The sequence below is a fragment of the Alligator mississippiensis genome, chromosome 7, assembly GCF_030867095.1.
Source record: "Alligator mississippiensis isolate rAllMis1 chromosome 7, rAllMis1, whole genome shotgun sequence".
Taxonomy (NCBI): Eukaryota; Metazoa; Chordata; order Crocodylia; family Alligatoridae; genus Alligator; species Alligator mississippiensis.
This window is the reverse complement of record NC_081830.1, coordinates 79,059,507-79,079,809: the sequence shown is the minus strand read 5'-3', so window position 1 is coordinate 79,079,809 and position 20,303 is coordinate 79,059,507. Positions and strand designations below refer to the sequence as shown.

The 20,303-nt window shown below is 45.4% G+C and overlaps 1 long non-coding RNA gene across 4 annotated transcripts in view; it reads left to right on the top strand.

Annotated features, from left to right (window-relative positions):
• Positions 1-20,303, top strand: part of LOC109280958 (uncharacterized) — a 121,517-nt gene that overhangs the window by 22,709 nt on the left and 78,505 nt on the right. For 2 of the 4 annotated variants that reach the window (XR_009463529.1, XR_009463528.1), the window contains exons 5-6: positions 14,285-14,338; positions 19,406-20,149. This is a non-coding gene — a long non-coding RNA (uncharacterized LOC109280958). Of the gene's footprint in view, positions 1-14,284; positions 14,339-14,754; positions 15,028-19,405; positions 20,150-20,303 lie in introns of those variants that run through there. The other 2 variants (XR_009463531.1, XR_009463530.1) reach the window with 2 other exon arrangements.

The following is a 20,303-nucleotide window of genomic DNA, read 5'->3' as shown; positions in this document are numbered from 1 at the left end:
ATTGAAGATGACCATTGAATAATTAGATGGAAATACATAAAAAATTTACAATTTTTCTTGTATACAATCTAATTATTGGGGTGTCATCTTAAATTCAAGGTAGTCTTGGATTTGGGTAAATGCTGTAGCAAACAATAAAACAGCTTTGTATGTGATAGGTGTCATGAATTTTTCCATATGTGGTCTTCAATGAAGTTGGATGGTCTCCTGAAGGCCAGCTGATTATTTAGGGCCCAACTGACATTGTGTGTGTGTGTGTGTGTGTGTGTTGTTCCCACAACAGTTTATCCCACAACAATGAGATAAATCTCGGAATAGTTGAACTGCTTGTGTCTGATTTTTGCAGATTGCCTTGTATCCCTTTGGTTTCCCATTCTGGTGAGAGAGCCATGTCATCCAAAGATTTGTAGCAGCGGTACTAACTGGCTTAGTATTGAGATGCCTGCATCAAGGAGCGCCCTGAGGTATCTGACTCTATGCAGTCTTGGTAGGGCTGAAAGCATCATCATAAGAACCACTCCCTGGGTCCAGTTCAGCACTGACGTAAATGGCACAGTGGACTCTTTGACCTAGTGCACCTGGGAAGCGACTTCTTTAGGATCCTTTCTGCAGTTTTTTCCCCAAGACCACCACCACCTCCTGTTCTGGCAACCAGGCTTTGAAAGTGACCCACCCACTCCATTGTTTAAGTAAAGAGCTTGGGTGGCCACATTCAGCACAGGTCTCAGTCCCGTGTTTCCCTCAAACTGAACTTCACTTCCTAGTGGCATAGAATAAGGCTTCCGATTCCCAAGGAGGGGGGGATTTCAGTTCTTGGTATTTCCCATTTGGTTAGCTTAGGCAGCTCCTCACTAGCTGAATCAACACCAAAAAAAGGGAGACGGATGCTTCCTGGGATGATAGAGCTGTTAATAGAACTTGATCTTCCTGAGAACTTGATCTTCGTTCTAGAGTTCCTGTTTAAATGCTTCCATGATTTATACTAGAACCTAGTTAATCAGCTGTAAGCAGTTCTGGGCTGCTGGTAAACTTCAAAAGCAATTGGAACGAAACAACGTGTTTACCTGGTTGTTGATCACATATCTGACATCCAGAGTCTGCATTTGTAAATGTGAGTCTTCATGTTTGTTCAAAATTGTAGGAAGTTTTTGTGAATTCTAGTAAGTTCGCTTTCTGTTTCCAACAGTCTTTTTGCCTCTTTCCTTTCCAAAATGGCTAAATTGCTGTCAGTCTTCAATAAATGACTTAACACCCACTTTCTGTATTCACAAGCCCAAAATAATAAGCATGTCTCTCAGAAGGTGAGTTGCGCTGAATGTGGGCTAAGGCTCAGTGTAAATATGCAGCATGGAAATCACAGCAATAGTACATAAAGAAGTTAAATGGTATTTAAGTTCAGTGCAGGAAATAATGCTTGCTTCTGATTCCATGTTATGGAGTTCAAAACATGAACTTGGTTTTAAGTTCAGCTGTTGGTTAAGAGTTTCCAAGCTGTACTCTGTGGACCCCTGCATGCTCCTAAAATGATGGTACGTGCTCTGCAGATTGTATGGGATCCCACTGTCAAACTTTCAATTAGAAGCTTATTGGAAAGGGTGCCTAGTGGTTGAGGTTTGACAGTGGTCAGAAAGTCCAGCAGCTACAGCCCTACGGTGTTCTTCCATTGTTTGAATAGCTCTGGTATGATGCGGGGTATCTAACATAGCCTTCATGGCTAGGGACAGACACTCAAGAAACCCAAGCCTGAACTGATTCAATCTTTGCAGGTTAATCTAACCTGCTGAGCTTGAACCAATTTGCAGGTGGATAGACGTTCACTTTTGAATCAAGAAATGTAGGCACATGCTTGCAGTGGCTCAGGCCAAACCTGGGGGGCACTAGAGCAGCTTTTCCCTTCCACAGTGCTGAGCTGAATGGGGCTGTAGCCAGGCCCTGTCAGGATGCTCTGATTAAGGAGGGGTTTAAAACCCCACCCTGGCCTGCATAGTCTCCAGCCAGAGTGTGCTTGGAGGGAGAGGGGGAAGCAGCCGTTGCTAGGCTTTTCCTGGCTCACTGCTCAAGAGCCAGGAGCATTGCCAGATCCCAGCCTCTGGCCAGTAAAGTGGGGGTGGGGGGGGATGCAATGCATTCATGTGTTAATGATACTGAGCTTTTCAATTTCCCTCTACCTGCTTCTTCATACTGTCTGCAGCAAACTGACAGACAAGCAAGCCAGCAGGGAGCCGATAACACAAAGTTTATCAGCCCATCAAGAAAACAAAATCCTCTCTCATTAGTTCAAGTTCTTCTTAAGCACATTTTTCAAGGAAGGAACAGAGGGACATTACCAGCTGATCTGTTGATTAGCTCCAGAAAGCCCTAAGTAGACACTGTTCTTTCTGCCTTTGTTCCAGTGAAATTGGACGGACGGACACACACACGCACACACACACACACACACACACACACACACACACACACACACACACACACACACACACACACACACACACACACACAGACAGATATCTCACAGCATTAGCAAGCATGGGGGTGGCCTGACCATGACCAGATGCTGGCTAGGGTCTGTGCAGCTGCGGTCCATGATGTGGAAGAGGTGGGGGATCCCTGATTGAGCAACGAGCGGCATGGGGGGGGGGGATGACAGTGGGAAGCCAGGAAGATGCTGCTGTGCCTGCAGTCCTTCGCCCCCTTCCTCAGCCAGCTGGAGCAGTGATAGTGCTCCAGCCAGGGAAGAGAGGGGCAGAGCCAGCCCTGCTCTCTGGTGCAGACAGCTCAGTCCAGCCCAGCCCAGGGTGAGAAGCATGCTGGGATATGGGAGGACTCTGATTTAACTTAAACCAGGAAGGGATCTGGGACAGAAGTTGCATAAACCAATTTGACCCAAATCAGTTCAATCTAATATTACATTCAACCAGGTTTATCTTAAACCAGTTTCAGCCATTTTGAAACTGGTTGATGTGCCCTCAGCTTATGTTCTGCTACAGGTTTAAATCAGTTTCTGATCGCTTAAATTGGTTTATGTGTAACTTCTGTCCCTAGCTAAAAACTACAGGAAGGGAGGAGAAAATAAAAAAGGCCAGGAAATATTCAGTGGTTTACCAGTTGTTACTCCTGAGGCCTCTTCATTCCTGATGTTGTTACTGTCTGTGAAGTAAGGCAATCGCACTCCATGTTGTCCTAATTAGTTTACCAGGCCACATATTCATGGTAAACTATGCTTGCAGTTGGCACGTTGCTTGCTTGTAATTAACATTGCATTCAGATGAAAAATTGAATGCAATGTGAGCAGTACTTCAGACTCACTAAATGTCAGGAACTGGAGCCATTTAATTTGGAAGCTACAATCAAAGATGAGGAATAAGAGAGTGAGCTGTACACTAAGGCTGCTTCATGAAATTTCTGGAGGGGGGAAAAAAACCCTAGCAAAGAGTTGTAATGTAAAATATTAATACTGACAAAGAACAGAAGAACAGCTCCCATTTCTTTATCTCAAGCCATTAGCTTTGATTTAGTACAGCTATGGAAGTCTTTTGGAAGCTTCCTTAGTATCTTCACACTCTGGTTTAATAGCATTTGTTTAAATGAGGAGTGGATTCTTGAGCAATATTTCTCTTTAACAGGCAAGCCCAGCACAAAGTAATAAGTAAACTGGGAACAATATATTTTAAAAGAAGATATAGATTCTGCCAGCTCAATTTAAGGAAATATTTATTACATATAATTTTTCAACTGTTTTCTAACTAAGCAATCTAAAACGAACCTTATGAACAGCAAAAAGGGACATAGAAAGTCTTTCCCATTATGGGAAACTTAATCTACTGTGTATCTGTACGTAGTTGTAAGTAAAGATATAATTTAGGTGAATTGAAGCCATCTATACTGTGAACCTCAGAAGCTTTAGCCGTGAAACATCATGTTTTTAAACACTGGCATGTTCCCATAACCTCCCAATGCCCTGCTTTATATTAACTAACTGTAAGCTTCACACTGTTATGGGAAGTCAACCGTGCCCAACACAAGGTTAGTATTTTAACTGGTCCGCGTCCTCCCCTGGGTAGAGAAAGTTCACTCTGGAGATGCACGCATTTTCGTTAAAACTGTACCAGGAAAGTACATGATGTTGTATGTGTGGAGACGATGTTGGACAAAGTCCTTGAGTGAAACTATACACTGATGTGAAGTGACCTGGGAGGTGTTTCAGGACTAATGCTCCTTGTTCAGTGTTAGCAGAAAGATACTGCTTGTGGTTCTTTATTATTTTCACTTGGCAATTTAAACTACATTTTTTGCAATGTCTCCAAAGTCATGTTAACAAATCCAGTATAAACGTTTCAATGGGACTTCATAGCTGTTGCTAGGCTTCATGCTGTATCATTCTGAATTTCCAGCTACTCCTTCAAATCACAGGCCCTGAGCCATGGGAAATCCTCACTAGCTGTCTGTTATTTAGAGACCTATGAGACTACCCAAAGTAACACCTAATGTCACTTCTCTTGTCCATCCTGGCCTAGCATTTGTATGTATTCCTGAAGAGCAACTTAGAAATGTTGCTGTAGCCAGTCTTCCATCATAATATATCATCTCTTTGGGCAGCTTCCCTAGGTGGCTGAATGCTTACAGTGGGTAGGATTTTGGTTTTCTCCCTTTGTGTGGGTTCTGCTTCAGGGGTTACAGCTATTTCAGTATAGCACAAGAGTTTAAACACTCCTCTGATGCTCTTCCCTAATCCAGAGGTTTTCTTCCTGGCAATCTAGTCACTACCCAAAATTTCCCTTCCTCACAGAGATGACCACTGGCAACAGAGGACTAGAGCTGCTTCTCTTTCATGCTTGTGCCGCTCCCTTAATCTCTTTTGAGATCTTTCCTCAGCTTGCTTGGTAAAGTGTGTCATTAAAGACCCATAGGCTAGATTCAGACATTCAAAAAGCCTAAGTGGAACTGATCTAAGTTACGTGGTTTTCTTTAAGCAGCATAGTTTAGATCAGTAGAGAACAGAACATGCATTCACCCTCTGGTGGTTGGGGGGATACAAATCTTAGACTAGCTTCTGCCATTTTTAAACCAGTCTGTGTTTGCTGAACTTCTGTTATGGGTATAGACCAGTTTTGTGTGCCGAACTTCTGTTACAGGTATAGACCAGTTTCCAATCACTTATAAAAGTGTAATGTCTGTATCTGGCCATGGGCATCAGCTCCTTAGAGTTTGTATTAAGGCTTCCTGGTGTCACGACCCAAGGGTGTGATTTTGTGTGTGCGCGCTTTGGCACTGCTAAATTATTTCCCACCATGAGGAGCTTTCTTTGCAAGGTGCATTTCTCAGTTGCAAAGAGAAAACCCCAGTCCAAAGGAGTTCCCGGCACCCGCATGCAAATTTGTTCCCCACTATTGGCTGTTTCTAAATTATTCCCACGTGGCGGCTAGCGATTGGCTTGCTAGCCGTATAAGAGGCTTGAGCAGTTTCCGCCCAAGTTGAAGGACTCCACAACCATCTCATGGAGGAGGAGGACTTCACGTCTTGTGAAGAACTCTAAGCGCTGCGGAGCCTAACGGACCCAGCGTGCACCTTAAGAAGGCTATAGGGGTCTGATCAACCTCTGGCCTCTCTCCGTCGCCGAGTGCGATCCCTCGATGAACCCCTTCCCTGCGCGCTTGTTCCACGGAGCCTAGCAAGCTTCGTGAGTGTGTGTATCCAGAGCTCTGTCCTAGTTATTTCAAGAGGCTCGAGTTTTCTGCGGGTCTTGTTCAAGTTCGTGTTGTGGAGCATAGCAAACTCCACGTGTCTGTCTGTAACTGCAATGCAAGCAAGTTTTTCCTGCCTGCACCGCGACCATCTACGCTGTAAGTAAAATAATCGTTAATCAACCGCTACGCGTCTGTGCCTAATTCTAGTCCGCTGGCCTGCATTCCCCGACCCGCGTGCCAGGGCTGCTGACCACAGCCCGCTGCGCACCCCCAAGGGCCTCGGACCGCTCCCGGCCCACACACCTGGAATTTGAATTGCTGCTGTTGCTGCTGATCTCTTCACAAAATGACTAGGCCTTCCTCAAAACATACATGCTTCACATACAGTAAAACAAATATCCTTCTATTGAATTAAAATACAGTGTTAATCCCTGTCATCTGGCATTCTACAAGACGGAATACTCTATTAACTGGAATTTCCATCTGGCCGAGCGGTGAGGGGTAAAGGGGGAGCTCACACGTGGCACCTGCCACTGCCACCCACCACCCTGCGCTGCCGCTGCTCCCCGTGCGGCTTCTGCCACCCCACCCCCACTCAGCGTACGGCCTCCACCACCTCCCTTCCCCCCTCTGCTCCACGTTACCTGCCTCAGATAACTGGAATTTTTACATAATTGGCACCTGGCATTCCCCACTCGCCGCATAACAGGGATGTCGTTGTACCTTGTTTGCTACTAAAACTTGTCAAGTTTGTTGCAAGTTTCCAGGGATAAAGTTTATCAATAACTAAAATACAAGTCAGCATGCCATGTTTTGGTAGATTTATCTCCCAGAAGTTGTTTATATAAGAAATGTGTTTCCTGCTGTGTTTCACAAATAGACTTGAAGTAATTTAGTTTGGAGCATAACATTCCATTTAATCAAAAACGCTGCAGTGAAAAAAGGATCTTCCTCTTTCTTCCATCCTCAAGTATCATCCTGCTGACAGCATCCTTCCACCTTGCTATGAGCCCCATAATCCCTTTGCCCATTCAGCTGTAGGCATTTTACAACTCCTATATATATATAGTTCATCCATTGTGAGATACTGCAAATGCACATGATGCTTCATTAAAAACTTATCTTTTGACTGCATCGTATGTTTTCTTCCCACAAATCCATCTCCCCAGGAGCTTGTTTCCACAATCCAGGTTTTTAACACCTGTTGCAAAATCAGCCTAGTACAAATGTAGTTTCCTTTTCTCTCTCTGTCTTACATTTACAAAAACTAGCATCAGTGATGCATTTTGTAGATATAAAAATGTCAAAAATAATCAGCTGTTGCAACGCAAAAGTTTTCCTCCTGGTTCTTGAGGGCTACTCTGTTTTGTTTTGGCAAGGTAGTATTTTAAATGGTTTATGTAGGAGATCTGTCAAGCATCCTGATCAAAAACAAAAGGAAAAAGAGAAGAAGAACACAGGCAAATCATTACAGATTAAATTGTACAGAGGTAGTGTGCAGGGCAGAGGTGGGCAAAATACGGCCCATGGGCCGGATCTGGTCTGCCAAATGATACTGTCTGGCTCGTAGCTGCTCCTCTGAAGGAGAATTGTATCCAGCCTGCAGCTGCCCTGGCTTTCTGCACTTCTTGCCCTTCTCCCTTCCTGGGCAGCTGCAAAGGCAGCAGTAGCTCTGGCTCAGGTGGCCAGGCAGTCACTCCCCTCCCTGGCCCAGCCCACCTGCCCCGCCAGCCCCCACTGTATGCTCCAAGGCAGGGAGTGCTGAGCTCCTGGCCAGCCAGACTTCTGCCTGGCAAGGTGTCAGTGTGCAGCTCGGACCCTATGGCCATTCACCGACCAGACAGCCCAGCCCCTGGTGAGAGTGGAAGCTCAGGTATAGTTCTCCCCGCTGGCAGGGAAGGGAATGCAGGGGGAAGAGGACCAGGAGCTAAGGGTTATCGAGGCCCTGTCAGGCTTGAGTCGAGGCCTGGTAGGGATGCAGATGCTGCTAACATGGTGTGATTTTATATGACTATGAGTCGCTTTGGGTAGTACCACGTGGATGCAGCTGGTTAGGCTCTTGCCCAACCCTGGTGCAGCTTCTGCTCAACCCTGAATCTATGGCATGCAGCCAGGCTGGGCAGGAGCCACAGCAACTGTGCCCACTTGGCCCAAATTGGCATGCAGGAACACGATATTGTAGCGTGAATTGGACTGGTCTAGCATCGCTTTGTGCTGGGGAGTTGGGGTGGGGGAGCAGGGAAAAGGGAGAAATGCAGCATGGCACCGGCCTGTCTGGGTCTGGGTAACCCATGGCTCCTGGCCCCCTTCTCTCTGTACCCCTTTACCCACCCTGAGTCCCTGGCATGCAGCTGGGCCAGTCCCATGCTGTGCTGTGTTCCTGCACACTGCTTCGGGCCGTGTGGGTGCAGCTGTTATAGCTCTTGCTCAACCCAGCCGCATGATGGGTATTTGGGGCAGAGAAGGGGGTGCAGGGAGAGCTGTGGGGAGTTTGTCTGTGTATGTGTCTGTACATGCATGTGTGTGCATGCACATGCATGTGCATGTCCCTGTGGCACTCAACAGCTCACCAAAACTCATTAGGTGTCCCTCCAACCTAAATAATTGCTTATCCCTGATGTAAGAGCGCAAGTCATGGACCAAGGGCCATTATGTTAGACACTACATGAATGTATAGCAAAAATACACCCTGTTCCCTAGTCTGAAGATTACACACAACCTAAAATAAGAGACAGTTGGTGGATACAGAGAGACAGGAGAGCTCCAGGAAAAAATGAGAGAACACTGGCACCATTGTCAGGTTTTTATTTTGGAGTGATGCATGCAAAGGAAGATTGGAGGAAACCACCGAACAGACTGTAAATGTTATAAGGAGAGCCAGCACAGGTGAAACCAGCAGGCTCTTGAGTAAAAAAGTAACAAGTGATTAAAGTAGAAAAAATAATCTAATGTTCGGAACTGTGCGCGTGCACATATTTTGAAAGCAAATATTCAGAAAATGCTAAATATAGTACATTTGACATGTGACATTTTAAAAATGGGGAAAATGCAATCACAAATGTTAAGTTTTGAGGAAAAATACATACCAGGTGCTACAGTACCACAAGAAGAAAAGTCTTGACATGAGAGGAAGGGAACTGAGCTGCTTCCAGCAGCCTGCAGCTGTACGTAAGTACCGTATGCATTTGAGAACAGTGGTTTGATAGCACGTGACCCATGCTCATGTTGAAACTCGCTGTTTGCAGTTCATTCCCTGTGTAGAACAGAACCAAGTCAAATTAACTCTATAACAAATATGAAAGATGGAATAAACACTTGTGTTGGGGCTGTGTCGTTAAATGGAACTTGAACATGTTGACTGTGTTGGGGGAGGGAGAAGGGGACACTTTTCTGAAGCATGGTTTAACTGGAGCTTTAGTCCAGATGCTTCATGTCTCCATTCTCCCAAGTCAGCTGGGATCTCTTTTTTTGTACTACATTTTCCATAATGAATCATTCTTTGTCCCTTTGCTGAGACACCAGATATGTCATAGGAGTTGTACCCTAGCAGTGGAGCCTTCCTGATAAAAGAGGCGGAGGTGGCTACACTAGAACGCCAAGGATACACCGTGGCAGCATTTCTGAATTAGCGTTTTGGCATTCTAGTTTTCAGATTAAAAAAGGTAACATTCAGTTTCTTTATGAAAATAGATTTTTTATGGGAAACAGATTTGCTTTTTCCAAAAAAAGACCCCTAAAAAAAGGTAAAAAATTCAACTTTCAGCCATAAGAAGCAGACACTTTTCTCGTGAAAAATCCTTTAAAAAGTAAGTCCTATTTTCTTCCCTACTGCAGAAGTAAATGAGCCACGTGCAGAGTGCCATGGAATTAAAGCTGTAATGTAAAATGTCAGACTTTATTTGTCATAAGATACATACAACTCTGGATCACAGGACAATCTACTGAGCACAAGTGTGTGTGAATCAGAATGAAGAACTGATTTTACTTCTGGTGTACAAGGTACTTTTGCAATAAATGGGTTAGTGTGGTAGGTTTCTACCCTATTGTTGTCTTGGAGAACCTGTATAAAGGGCAGCTGAGTGACAAAAGTGTGGAAGTTTGCAAGAAAAGGAAGACTTAACCTCATACTGGAGTCTAGTGGAAACTTTAATGTTCCTGTAGCACAAATTAGTCAAAGGCAATATGGCCTTTCGAAATTAGAATCTATATTTGTATTAAGAGCATTTGGTAGATGGACGCTTATTAAGTCTTTGACTTCCTACTTGGAGTCCTGTTTCTCACCCCAGATGAGAACAGTGCAAATGAAATAATGTCATCAGTGTTAGCGCCTGTATGTGCACATGGAAATGTGCTGGAGAAAGCTGCTTTAACTTGCTCACTGCTGATGTCCTATGGTACATGATAATTGAAATATGAGTATAGAAGATATGGTTCAGATAATCTGAGCCCATAATGGAAGGCCCTGAACTAGCTAGCTAGGAGAGGGAAGGAACATCCAGTTACAGCAATTTGCTTGTTATCTAAAGCTGGAGAAATAGGACTCCTCTGTCTGGAGCCGATTCCCTGGTGGCCTGTCATTTGTATGCCTTTACAAACACCATCTAAAAAGTCAGAGGCACATATTTAGGCCATACCATGAAGAAAACAGGCTTCTCAATGATTTTCAGAAAAATTCCAAATACCAGTGCTTGAACTTTTGGCCCAGCGCTGTCTACAACCTCTTTAGATCAATGAAATAGTAGGAGAAAGGGATATATCTTGGCTCATATTTAAATGATAGCACTTGCTAACCTGGGTAATTGTGGGCAAATAGCTTTTGCCATTTCCATCTCATTGTTCAGCTCCAATATATTGGGCAAGCACAAAGTCCCTTTTAGTGGTTTGGGGGTGAGGGGTTGTTTGTTCTATTACCTGGCCTTGATCCTCTTCCACTTGTCTTTTGGCTACACAGAATAGGGTATGGCTTCTTCCAGGAGGAACTGGTGCTGTGCCTGAGTCGCAAAGAAATATTACCACCCAAAACTCCACTAGAAGGTGCCTGAAGGCACACATTTTGCTTTAGTTAGGAACGTGCTCTCCTTCCCCAACCTATTTTAGGGAGTTGAGCTTAGTTAGGGAACTAGAGGACTTGGTGTGAATCCTGTGTATGTAGCAGGTCTTCAGAATTCAGCATACCCTTGATCTTTGGATTTTTACTCGAAATTTTACTCAAAATTCTCACGGGTTCGAGTGGAACTTTGACCCTGTGAGGAAGTACCATCTCCAGGGGTGACCGTGAAATCCCTAAAGTCCCCTCAGCCCTTGCTGTCTGTGGGCAGTCACCCTTTCAGCTACCCACCATGCCTTGTTGTAATGTTTTAAATATGAGGGAAGCTGTCCAAGGGCTTCCCAAGATGCTCTCTCTAATAACTACCAAGAGTTTGTGGTTTGCACCTTAAGAGCTAATTGCATGGCTCCAATCCACCTCTATACCACACCCCATACCTCATGGGTGTTATCTTTCCTTGATGTTCACCATTTCTCACTCAGCCCTACCTCAGGCTCTCAACATGCTTAGCCTCTCTAATAGGCTCTGGACACTCTGGTCCCACACACTAATCCCCTCTGGATGCTGGATCCTCTTGGTTCCCACCCAGGCACTGGACTCCATGCATGTCTAGCCTTCTCTGGGCCATGGACCCTCCTGGTCCCACCCCTGGCACTGGATTCTCCTACACTCACTTGGCCCCGCTAGGCTATCAGACACCTTAGGTCTCTCTTATTCTCCAAACTCTACCCCCAGGTCTAAGGTTTGGGCAGAAGCCCTGCTGCAAGCCTGATGTCTGCAGTTTCACTGTTTGTGGCTCCCGACTTAGGATGCCTGACCAGGTCATGGGCTTATAACTTGGGCCTCTCCTGGTCAGGTGATGCTCTCATTAGCTCCCTTCTCCACCTGCTTGCTGTTCCTCTTCCTAAAGTGATGGGCACACCTAGTGTTCTGTCACACATGGGAATGTGGACTGTAGCTGTAGGCTCAAAGTCTGGCCAGTAGGATTAAATTTTTAAAGGATTTAAGACTGTTATATAGGACTCTGATTACTTGGATCTACTTTAAACACTTCCATAATAATGTGGCTACTATGACTTGACTTTGGCGTGATAGTAGGGCAAATCATTGTAGAAGTAAAATTTCATAAATATAATGATATACTTATGTTTCATTGGCTTTCATGGCAGGCCTGGAAGCACTTTCCAACTATGTGAGCCGTATGAAGTTTGTTTTTGCTTAATCTGATAACATGTAGGAGATTCAATGCACCTTGTGGTATAGGTTTGAATGGATTTAATTTTGGTCAGCATTTCAATAATGAATAAATATTCTGAAAGAAGGTATTATTCCCCCCCCCCCCCCGCTTTACAAAAGATTTAACATTTTCAGCCCCAAATTAACCTCCTGTAAGAGGATTGTAGGTGATTCTGCAATCATGCCTGTTAACCCAGTGGAGCAAATCATAGTGCTGGTCCCACTAGTGATTTCAACTCATTTGCCTGCATGGCAGGTTCACTTGTCTGCCTCTCTCATTGAACAGCAACTGTGCCAGGTTCTTGATAGTTCCAATTAAATGTTAGAACTGAGATTCAAATGAGTAATCTGAGGAGGTATGCAAGGCTTTGTACTGTACAGCTCTGCAATTTAAAATGTTAGCTCTGTGTGTGCACCTTCTAATGTGTCTCAACTAGCGGCCCAGGCATTCTGAAATGTGTGACCCTAAAAGGTGACATTTATATACGGTACAGATTTGTGGAAAATCCTTGCATTCGTTTCCTGTGATGTAACTTAAATAAGAGACTGGGGAATTCTGCCTGCCTTCTGACCTGAAAGAGAAATCTTGTTGAGAACTTTTATGTTCTGGAAGCTAACTGGAACAGATTCTTATGAGCTGAAATAAATATTGACCAGAGATGTCAAAAATGCCTGGGGTGTGTGTATACATATAAAAATAAATCATGAGATTATATAAATCTGGTTTCTACTGGTTCAAAATATTATGCTCCTGTTAAATCTTTATCTTCACAAATTTGGCTTTTTTCCATTGTGGTGATCTATTTTGAACCTAGACAGATAGATAATACACATACCTAGTTAGATAGAGGAAGGTAGGCAGATAGGTTCAAGATAAATCACCACAAAGGAAAAAAAAAGCCAGATTTTGTGAAGATAATGATTTAATGGGAGTACAAAGCCTTGAACCAGTAGGTACCAGATCTGAAGTGACAGACCAGACAGTGGAGTGACTCAGGTATCAGGTATACTGCATTCTGGATGGCGTGCTGAAAAAACTCTTCTATACCTCAATGCTCACTTGTGGTGATAGTTTGTGAATATCTGCTGCTTTGTTAGAATGAAAAGCTATCTTTTTATGCAGGACCAAGGCATGAATAGTCTTGAATGAGGGAGGAGAAGCTCAGGATTACAGGAGATTTACTTATTAGGTTGGTGGTTCCACAGCAGATTTCAGCTACGTTCAGTTTGGCGTGTTGACTGCTCACCTCAAGCATGTACTTGGAGTGGCAACCAAAGTACCTCATTGTATTGTGTTTAAATATATACATATAATATATATGAAAGCATTGGAGACTGGCTGGAGTAGGGTAGTTCAATGAATTTTTCCCCTCCGGGAATCACCTGCCACACCTTTGTTAATGAGAGAATGAAAAAGATTCATAGATGATAGGGTCGGAAGGGACCTCAATAGATCATCGAGTCCGACCCCCTGCATAGGCAGGAAAGAGTGCTGGGTCTAGATGACCCCAGCTAGATGCCGATCTAACCTCCTCTTGAAGACCCCCAGGGTAGGGGAGAGCACCACCTCCCTTGGGAGCCCGTTCCAGACCTTGGCCACTCGAACTGTGAAGAAGTTCTTCCTAATGTCTAGTCTAAATCTGCTCTCTGCTAGCTTATGGCCATTATTTCTTGTAACCCCCGGGGGCGCCTTGGTGAGTAAAGCCTCACCAATTCCCTTCTGTGCCCCCATGATGAACTTATAGGCAGCCACAAGGTCGCCTCTCAACCTTCTCTTGTGGAGGCTGAAGAGGTCCAGGTGCCCTAGTCTCTCCTCATAGGGCTTGGCCTGCAAGCCCTTAACCATACGAGTGGCCCTTCTCTGGACCCTTTCCAGGTTATCCATATCCCTCTTGAAGTGCGGCACCCAAAACTGCACACAGTACTCCAACTGCGGTCTGACCAGCGCCCGATAGAGGGGAAGTATCACCTCCTTGGATCTGTTTGTCATGCATCTGCTGATGCACGATAAAGTGCCATTAGCTTTTCTGATGACTTTCATCACACTGACGACTCATATTCATCTTGGAGTCCGCTAGGACTCCAAGATCCCTTTCCGCGGAAAGGTGAGATGTTAAGCCCTGAGAGATCATACAATTGATCACCCTTCTTGTAAGCAAAATAAAAAATGATTTTATTTGGCTTCTTCGTTACAATCACGGTTCAAGGCCGCTTTTCTCCCAGTCTGCAGCTTTACTTTAATTTTTCCTGCGTGGTTGCAAACAAAAACACAAGAGATTAGGTCCTAACTTCTCCTTTTCTTTTCCTCTCTTTGCAGGTTGTGGCTTCCTACCTCAGTCCCATCAGGAGTTTCCTTCATTGGACTCACCAGGTAAGTACTCACAAGTACTTTTCCTTTCTTTGATCCCTCACCGCGGTTCGTTTCACCTGGTGAGTTAGGCACTGTTGGGTTGGTTCTCTCGGTCCCGATCCATCTCTGCTCGGGCTGGCCACACTGTCCCTCCCATGTCTCTGTGTGTCCCTGGGGGCAATCTGCTGCCCCTGAAGTCTTCCTATTTGTAGCCCCCTGCCTCTAATCTACTGTGCCAGTCTCCCTGGTGTGTGACTAGTCACACCTGTGCCTTGTGCTCACATCTGTGTCCTTTCCCTGACCGGGCTCCTTTGAACATAAAACTGACAAACTTGTGCCTCTAGAATACTCTCAAACTGGGTACTGAGGTAGTTGTGATAATTGTCTACCTTCACCAGCACCTTTGTCACTCAGGTACCTTTAACATTTCCCCCTAGTTACTCCATGATTGCTTCCAAAGGGCTGGCACACATGAAGCAGAGATGCCATTGTGCAGAGCCTTGAGGGACAAGAAAATATCCTCCTATGGGCAGAATCCTCCTGTGGGCAGAATTTTATGCTTGATTAAATGTCATTCAAATAACAGTGCTTGTCACTCTTCTGTGGATGGCACTATTAAAGAAAAGTCTGTGAAATAATGCATCGTTAATAGTGGTAGATGGAGGTAAAAATAAAGCCTTTGGAAATGAAAAAAAGACTGGGAGAACACAAATGCTACAGCACGTCCTCAATAAAGTGTTGTTGGGAGGAATCAAATACATTGCAAAGCATACGAGCAGCAAGGGCACCTCATAGTATAATGTGACTGTTTTAGGCTATGTGATTTCTGTAAGACTGGATGAAAGTCACAGCTGAAATTGTTATTCAGCAGTGAAGTTGGAAATGTACTTGGACTTCAAGTAGTACAACCTATGCAGGAAACAATATGTCATCAACTGCTGAATGTTCTCTCGAGTGAAACACAAGAAGAAGCGGGGCATATCCGATATTTTACTGTCACATCATGTTCTCAGCTTGTTAATGTAACCAAGAATCAGCTGTAGAATTCCCTTTATGGTCAGTTAAAGAATTATAGAAGAATTATTGAGGAAACATCCTAGGTGGAATGGCTAGTATCAAGAGTTTTAAACTATTATATATTATCTAATCTGTCTGCAAGCGTGCACCGCTAGATGCAGTTGTCTATTACCATTAGTCTCTATTACAAGCACTTTTCTGTGCTAAATATATCTTCATTGTCAAAAATCCTCTCCATATTCATTGGTGATAGATAGTATTTGGATTTTTCTTAAGTGTGAAATCTAGTCATTTTATACTCTCCAGTTCTTTTACTTCGGCCAGTCTGATTCCTTGACTGACTACCTCCCAACAAGGAGTTTAAAGTCACTCTTGTGTCTGAAAAAGCTTTGTTAGAAGAACCTTAGGTTGCAAAGTCAAATGCTCAGATTAGGAAATGCCAGAATTGAAGCTGACTATGCAACTTCCATTCAGTCCCCCCACCTTTTTTTTTTCCATGTGCTCTATATAATCTAAAATTACATGAACATTTACTATTTTTTCCTCATAAGTCCCCATCCCATTACACAAATGGGGAGTTCTTCAATATTTTTTTAACCTCCTCCTTCAGTGTGTGGCACAGAGCTTATTTACTGCATGCTATCTGAACACTGCCTTGAATACGAATTAGTTTTCTCTTGGGTATTTCTCTAATGCTTTCAGAGTGTCTGAATCCTTCACAAACATTAATGAATTCATCTCTAGTGTACACTTGTCAGAATAGGTGGTACTATTTCCATTTTAAGCCCAGGGGAGTGAGATAGAGAGAGAGATTAAAGTTAAGAATGTCTGAAGTGTCCACTAATTTCTGATGCTCAGGTTGAGATGCCTATTGCCTGACTTTTTTTTTTCTTCAGTGAACTTAGCATATTTATGACATGTAAAGCAGTGCTCTAATTAATTCACCTCCATTATAATGGTGAGTGGCAGACAGACTGAGGGTAGCTTTCAGATATCTTCAAAGATGAAAGTATTGCTTTTCTCTAGCACCAGCTCCCCCCCTCCCCGGTTTCTCCCCCCCCCCCCCGCCATTCATACATCCTGGAATGGGCCGAAACAGGCTTTTCAGGAAGTGAGAATTTGACCTGGGATGGACCCATAAAAACGTTTTTGCAATGGAAATTTTAGGGGTAGCAGGAGGGGGAGGAAGGAAGGAAGGAAGGAAACATTATGGAAACACTGAAATGGGCTTCCTGTAACCGTGCAGCTGTGGATTAAAATTAGAATTCAAAACCTAGGGACGTTGGCTCTCAAGGGGCATCTTGCTTTTACAAGGCTCCTTGCTGGGAGCTGAGCCTCAAACAGACCTCAGGTTCCCTGGATTTTCAGTCTCCCAGCTCTCCTGACCCCCCACTGCACTGCCATATCTATTAGACCAGTGTTTCTCAACCTTTTAAGTAGCAAGTACCCCCTAACATCTGCAAATTTTAATAAGTACCCCAACACTCAATTTTCCAGGGGATTTTATATTTAGAGACTAATGTGTGCCATATTTTGGAAGAATGGTTGTGTATATAAGGCCACGATATGACAGATGTTTGATCTGGTGTGGGTAGGGTTGCCACCTTTTACACCAGGGGTGCACAACTCAAGTATGTACCTGGGCTAGAGGTGATGTAGGTCAAAGCTAGGAGGGCTGAACCCAGTGCTGCACAAAGCACAGCGCACCAAATTATTACTGGGAAATTTAAAACGCTGTGCAACACTTAGCGTACCAAATTTTTTACCATAGTTTTGAGAGGAAAAGAGGGTGAGAGAGGGAGTGCTGGGGTACCTGCATAGCTCCTGCATGTGTCTTGTGTACGCCCAGGGGTACATGTACCACAGGTTTAGAAACTGTGTATTAGACCATACTGTCACATAGATTTAGAGCCCCAAATCACTCAAAGTAACTGGCCAGGAGAGGGCAGAACAAGGAATTACATTCTCCCATACTGTTTTAATGCTTATGGAGTCTCTGAATAAAATCCTTGATCTGTCAAAGTTGGTGGGAAAAGCAAAATCAAAATAGACATCAAAGCAAAATCACAAAAGTGTACCGGTGAAAATGAAGTCACAGCACAAGTTCAAGCAGTCATGTATTCCTTTAACTAATGCTTTGGAAAACAGAAACGTTTTACCAGTCTTAAATCTGTATCAGAGAACACCTGCTGGCACCAGACTTTTGACAGTGCTTTCAAAAGGGTAAGAGAAGAAGGAATAATGGAGCTTGCTACTGAAATTAAAAACAAAAAAGGAAACTTCAGTGTCTTCCAACTGGCTTTCAGGATCCTCATCTGTCAGCAGGAGGTGCTGCTGAACGGGGACCATTATCAGCTGCTCCAACCAGTGGGTTTAAACTGCTTCCTCCCCATCCCTACCCTCTTACTTAGTTTATAAGTAGGGACCCACCAAAATTGCAGTTGCACAGTTTTCACGGAAACCACAATTTCAAGCAGACTCTGCAAAAAAGTGTGGACTCTGTGCTTTTGGTGGGCTCCCTAGAAAAAAAAATCTTAACAAAAATAAAATGCTGAGTCCCTTTGGGGAGCCAGCAATCCTCATGGCAGCTGTGGTCTGGCCACACAGCCTGCCAGGGGTGTAAATGAGGGAGGCTGCCAGCAAAGCAAGATGGCTGTTTCCTCCCCTGCACCTTGCCACTGATTGGTTGTGAGGGTTGTCTGTCATGCAGCCCCACCCTTCTCTAACAATTGTGATGTGGGGGGCCCACTGTGCTCAATCCACGAAAATGGCTGCTGGTCCCCAGATCTCCCCATGAAATTGGCTGGCTGGCACCTTGAGTTTGGTAGGTGTCTATCTATAGTCGATCTGGGAAAACAGAATAGAAACTGGCCTTTAAATCTGACATTTCTTACCCAGCCCTCCTCTTCATCTAGCAGTAAATAAATTCAGGACCGAGTGTAGGGGAACATTTCTATGCAAGAGTGAAGCATTTGCTTTTGTTAGCCAAGGGAGAGGCAGGCAGGCTCTGGGGGAAAAGAAAGGGCGGAGGGGGGTGGGATCAGACCCCTCCTGCTTTTTAGTTTTTTTTCCTGGCACAGCCTGTTGGTGTGAGCTGCCCCCAGGCCACGCAGCCCCTGAGCTGTGGAGGGGGGCAGGACCCTCTCTTCATGATAGATGCGCTCCCTTGGGCCACCCAGGGGGAGTGCTAGCTAGTGAGTGCTGTCCCAGCTTGGAGGCAGCACCTGCTGGATCCAACTCTTCCCCAGTGCTCCCCAGGAGCAGCACGTGGTGGGCTTCCAGCAGGTGGGCTTGGGGAAGAGTTGGATCTGGTGGGTGCTGCCTCTGAGCTGGGGCAGCACTCATCTCCTAGCACCCCGCCCAGGCAGAGTGAAGGACTGGGCCCCCTGCAGCTCAGGGGCTGCATGGCCTGGCAGCAGCTTGTGCAGGCAGGCTCCACCGGGGGAGGGGGGAAGCAGTGGGGGGCCCAACCCTTTTTTTTTATTTTTTTGCGGAGCCTGCCCACCCCTCCCGTAGTTAGGGGGTGAGGTGCCAGCTGGCCCTGAGCTGCATGGTTCCCCAGTCCTTCCCTCTGTGGTGGCAGTGCCCCCTGGGTGGGCAGCTAGGGGGTGGGTGCTGCCCCAGCTCAGAGGCAGTACCCAGGCCAATCCAAGTGTTCCCCAAGACCAAGCTGAGGCAGCACCCCTGTAGCTAGCAGCTCGCCTGGGGGGTCCCAGGGGGTGCCGACACTGCAGAGGGAAGGACCCAGAGCTCCTTGCACCTCAGAGGCCACTTGGCCTACCAGCAGCTCACCCCCCCACCCACGGGAGGTGTGGGTAGGCTCTAAAAAAATAAATAAAAGTATCAGGCCCTTTGCTGTAACAGTGATGGAAGCCCCTAAATTAAAATAGCGGGTTTCTAATCATCACAATTAAAAACACACCATTTCAATTTTGGGGACTAAATCCCTGTCATGTGTACAAGCACCCTTTGTTACAACAAACAGAAAAACTGCAGATTTCTAAAGGAAGGCACAGTGTGGTCGCTGTTGTATATTTGGGACCAACACTGTAGCATGTCTTTTTTTCTTAGGCGACATGTGGAGGCCTTCTATCGTGAACTCTGAAAGACACTGTCTCCTTGTGTGACCAAGTACGTCTGTTCACCAGAGCACCCCAAGGGATGACGAGGTTGAATGGTTATAAACTACTGCAAGACTGTTTCAGGCTGGACATAAGAAAGCATTTCTTTACTGTCTGAGCCCCCGAGGTCTGGAATAGCCTGCCATCGGAGGTGGTTCAAGCACCTACATTGAACACCTTCAAGAGAAAATTGAAATTAACCACTAACCAAGGCCAAACCCTAAATTACACTATTTACAACATCACAATACAACATTTCAATTACAAAATATAAGGTGCAAACAGGAACAATCTTAATAACATCTACTCCTTAATATAATCCCTGACCCATGGCAAGAGAGAGTCCTTCTTCCAATGGGGTCTCTTGGTGGGGGGTGTCCAGGAAGCACTAGGGGCCCTTCCCCTTAGGGCCTTGACTAGGTTGGGGGGCTGCTCACCCTGCCCCTTCTCTGGGTTTGCCCACCCCAAACATCTTTCCCTGGTGGGACCCAAGAGCCCAGTGACTTACATTCCCTCACGTGGCAGAGGTCAGGGCGCAGCTCTTTGGGGTCTCTTCTGCTGGAGTGCCTCTCCAGGCCTCTCCTACGCCACTGGGCTCCTCCCCACCCTATGCACCACTCCAGGCACCCGAGGGCTCAGCTCCTCTCAGCTGCTGCACCACCGCTGCTGACTTCTGGGTGCTGGGCCTCATGCTGCAGCACTACTGTTTCCCTGTGCCCTGGCTTCAGCACCAAGGGCTCTTTTAGCACAGGTTGGGCCCTTCAGGCTTCATCCATCCATCCTTCCATCCATCCTCATGCTGGATGGCCAACTCATGCAGCCTCCACTGCTACCTGGCTCCCAAGGCT